The sequence below is a fragment of the Notothenia coriiceps genome, unplaced genomic scaffold (genome assembly GCF_000735185.1).
Source record: "Notothenia coriiceps isolate Sejong01 unplaced genomic scaffold, NC01 NC01_scaffold00037250, whole genome shotgun sequence".
Lineage (NCBI taxonomy): Eukaryota > Metazoa > Chordata > Actinopteri > Perciformes > Nototheniidae > Notothenia > Notothenia coriiceps.
Window position 1 is genome coordinate 8,861,300 of NW_011369951.1, and position 4,953 is coordinate 8,866,252.

Consider the following 4,953-nt stretch of genomic DNA (forward strand, 5'->3'; position numbering starts at 1 on the left):
TGAAGACACTGGCGCCACATTTCATGAGGTAGCCACCAGGAACAGTTACTCCTAGTTTTCAACAAATGAGATCTGGATAATTACCCGAAGCACGATGCAGACGTCAGTGCAGTTTTTTCAAAGCCTCGGAATATATGGCTCCAAACCTTAAAGGGCTTAAAAAAAATGTTTTCACTCTGTTTCTTACCCTGAGCGAAGCTGCCGTCACACAAATACAACGTTTCGGGCCAAGTTAGAAGATTTGTAGTTTTTTTTTAAAGGTTGTCTGTATTTTTTGATTGTCTGCTCTTTGCACTGTTTTGAAGGGGGAGGGGGTGTTTAAAAACTTGATGTCATGAATTTCTGAAAACAATTTAGAGTTTTATCAGACGGTTGTATGTCACGATGAGAAGGTTAGGGTATGAGTGAGCTATTCTGAAGAACCCACCCTGCAAAAAAATACGCACAAAGTAATTTTCCGAGCTCAAACCGCCATTGGCCATTATTATATTAGCACTAAAGTCAGCTGCACTGAGGCCTGAATGCTAGGGCGCTCTCCAAGGTGCTGATCCTGCTGCTATAGGAACAGTTACAATTTTGACCACAGGAAGACTAGCTATGGTCTCTAGATCCTTCTCTTTCTTTACTAAACTCAGCAGTGAGGGGGATCTGGTCTAAATAAGTTAGCCATCACTGGTAGTCTATTCTTTCCGACCAAAAATGTATTGTTGTGCCAGCCATGTCCACAAAAGCTGTGACTACCTCTTGTGTGTAAGAGAAAGAGAAAATAGATAGAGGGGAAGAACAAGTGGACATGTGTACACCATTTCTTCCAGTTCCTTACTCAGAATACAGTTTTAGAGAAATTCTAACATTTTAAATGGCTTTAAAGAGGCCCCTTTATGCTTTTGGGTTTTCAATTTATGTAGTGAGTTAGCAAATATTTACATGCACAAAAATCCATCTAACACATTGTACGTATAGGCTAAGAGGCGGGACATCTTTAAGGGGTTGACCAATCTCAACAGAGCCGGCTAGCTTACCAATCAGAGCAGACTGGGTTTCAGACAGAGGGTGAAAGGAGGTGCTGCAGCACAGGCAGTATGAGAACAATAAAGCACTTTATGAATATTAAAGCATGGACACATGTCACAGGCACAACATGCAAGTATTGACCATAGGCAGGGCTAAACATTAGAAATGGCCCGCTGGCCCGGAAGCACTATTTAGACACCGCGGGCCAGCATAACGTAGCCTACTTTCCATTTGCCCGCTCGGGCCACTAAAAATATTGCTAACAAAAAAAACAGTAAGACATAAAATCACATTGTCTTGTGGTATTGGTATTTTGACAACCAATTTTGTTAAATTGTTTCGTTTATTAACGACAACATAGCGTTTTGTGAGGCGGTTGTCGTTGTTGGATGAAAAGCAACAGCTGTTTGCTGCGGAGTAGAACGCAGCGCGAGCAGGCTCCTTCACTACAGACTTTTGCGCCACCTAACCATTCGCCAAAATGTTTTTAAACCAGTGGTAACCGGCCAAGTGCCGGGCAAAAAACAATCTTCAAATAAAAGAAAGTCACCGGAGGAGTTAAAGGAGAGTGACAGGGAGTATGAGAAGAAGAGGGAGAGAATGTTTCAGCCACACTGGCTTGATCGATGGAGTTGGCTTAAATATGATGCCAATATAAACAAGGTCTTTTGTCGGCTCTGTACATCAATGCTGACAAGTAAGTGAAGAGTAGAAAATATAAAGGTATTCGCTTTAGGGAAATGTCCCAGCTGTTTAGGATAATGAAGGTTCTAATCTAATCTATTACATATCTAACTCCTAATGACAGGAAGGCAGAAAGTGTATTATACAAATAATAATATTCTTAGCAGAAATGTCACCCTCCTTTTTTTCTTTAACAATGACCACAATATAATAATTTTAATAAACCAAATATGAACAATTGAGGAAAATGAGGAAGAACTGATGATTCAAATGTTGTAGTACAAGTAGTAATGTAGTTTGTGCATAAATTACTATTGCAACAAATGTGTTCATTTTCTTCATTATTAGGGTGGATCTTTTGGACGAATGCTCTTGGGCCAGTGGTTACAGTGATAATGAAAATCCATTGGCCCGGAGTGCCAGTGGAATTGTACCCTTGATGTCTACCGTTGCCATAGAGCCCCTTAAAGTATTTATAAATATATATAAATCAGCCACTTTGTCCTCCAAACACTACATTTCCCCTGCTTCTCCAAAAAGATATTGCTTGTTTGTCAGAAGAAAAATAGTTACAAATGCATTTTGTGACAGCACAGTAGGTAAAAGCACTTGGTTGCTCCAAACCCCCTATGGATATGTAATGCTGACCATAGAGCACTTTACTAAACGATTTAATATGATGGAACAAAACTATAAACGCATTTGAGATCAAGAAAAAGTACAAGCTGGATGTTTGAGGTCAGAGTGCTGTAATTATCTTCAGTAAAAATGATAAAATGCTGTAATTGATGCAAAAGTGCTTTCACTGTGAAATGTAACACAAATATTTATTAAAAAAAACATTAATTAGAAGAAAAGTTGAAACAACTGAAATGTTAACAAGGTCGAGCAAAGACGTCGAGTAAAGAGATGCACTTTTCCATCAACAACTTTGGAAAGAAAGGAAAACCAAGTCATTGTGATGCCAAAAGAGTTTCATTTATTTCAGGCATGAAAGGTGGGACAGAATTAAACCTACCATTCATAAAGTGAAACAAATTGCTGACAGCTTCAGCATGTGTATACACACACACACGTACATATTTATTCTTAATCATCATTAGCCCGCCGTTGGTCGCTGCTCGTATACGGTATTTGTTCACCAGCACACACATTGCGGGGCAGCTGCGGGGCTAATTTGTTTAGAAGGAATTAATTAGACATTATTAGGGCTAAAACAATGGAGCAGAGATAGGGTGTTTAACGGTGGGACGACAAAGAGGCAAACCTGTCACGGAACAATAGGCTAATATCCACCCACAGCTTCCTGGGTACTGCTCAATTATTTTAATAACACAATAGGCACACACACACACACACACATACACACACACACACTCACTCAGGCACACACACACACACACACACTCACTCAGGCACACACACACTCACTCACTCACTCACTCAGACACACACACACACAAACTCACACTCACGCAAGCAGGAATTGCATTTTGTGATCAGCCCCCAGTGTGAACATTCACTCATGACGGAGAGACAGCATTCATGTGTTTCTAATTGAGCAGATGTTTCAGTTTTTAAAGTGTCCGCTCTTTTACCTGCAAGGCAGATACTGCAGCTGCTGTTGACGTGTCTGCAGTTGATGAACCCAATTACAGAATAAAATCCAGAGCGCCAGCCTCTTATCACCTGTATTCGCGCCCCACGCTCATCTCTTAAGATCCTTATCTAACTCCATTCCCCTTTCCACTCTCTCTTCCTGAATCTTCTCACAGCTTCCCCACCTTCCCTCACAGCCACTTCTTTAAAACAGCCAAGGCAGAGTTGAAGGTGAACTGGGCCTGGTGGGTTCCACGGTGAGCCAGCAGCAGGGAGCCCGCCTCGGGGCCGTGACCCGCCACCAGCAGCTCCGAGGCCGCTGTCTCCACGTCCCAGCCCCCTTCCTGCTGGTGGGACAGCATGTGGGCGCTGAGGAGGGGGTACAGGGCTGAGGAGACACAGCCCACCAGGACCCCCGCGTCCAGGAGCAACGAGAGGAGTTCAGCGTCGCAGGAGGAAGCCGTCTCCTAGAGGAAGAAACAAAAGAGGGAGAAGAAGTAAACACACATGTGGTAATGGCTGTGGTGGGAATGCCACACCTAATCACCTTCTGGTAAGAAAAGAACAAATATACAAGCTTAAACCAAAGTTCTGTTATTTAATAAAGAGTTATAGCAATTAACAGAATCAATCAATTTCCAGCTGGAAGGACAGATAACCTGTACCACTAATGTAGCATATATATATATATATATATTATAAATTCTATGACAATGGGGTCAGAAGAAACTTTCCTTTTTAAGAGTGTGGATTGTCTTTTATCCTTGTAATTTTGTAATTTAAACAAACACTTATATTGCCAGGTGATCAGCTATCATTCAGCCGACCTGCTCTTAACAACCACTGGCTGATAAAACCTCGAAGTGGCGACTAGATTTGCGAAAGCGACCTGTAGAAAGAATATAATTTAGCTTCCTGCTGCAGCAGCAGAGTTTATAGAGTGCGTGATTACAACGCTACACGCTTGAAGAAACCTGATGAGGTCAGAGTGTTGGGTCAAATCATGCGTTGACCCTGTGGCTCACCACCAATCCAATGGCATATGCCTTTAAACACATGAACGCACACAGGCACAAAATCAAACATGTTCTGAGGGAAAGTTCACATTTTCCATGTCATACTATTTCAGACTCAAAGTCCCAGACTTCTTAGTTATTTGGGTCATAGATAAGAAAAGGTCATTCAAATCAATAAACACCAAACAGAAAATACATAGCATTTAATTTAAGGTGCAACGCTAAAACAGTTCAATGTTATACAATTTGTGGTCATGAAAATGTAAATCACTACCTTGCACCTTTAACAGAAGCATGTTCAATTCACCAGCAAACTGCTTGTACGCTCAATTAATTTGTTTAAAAGGTGTGAATTATTCTATATTTCAGAAAAACAGAAAAAGCGCAATAGCATGAAAGAAAACTAATATTTTCCATACTGCGTAGGATCCGTGCCTCCTGCAGTTCTTTGCAGCTTTGAGAAGATTCTCCGTTACCAAAACAATTCTGAACACATGTTCGCAGAGCCATAAACAAACCTTTACGTAATGTTTAATCCCATTTTACGCCTTTTCACATCAATGAACTGCATGCAAATTCAAGCAGCTAAATGCCGCCGGGGCTGCTGTGAGTGCTTCACAGGCCACGAAGACAGGGGGGG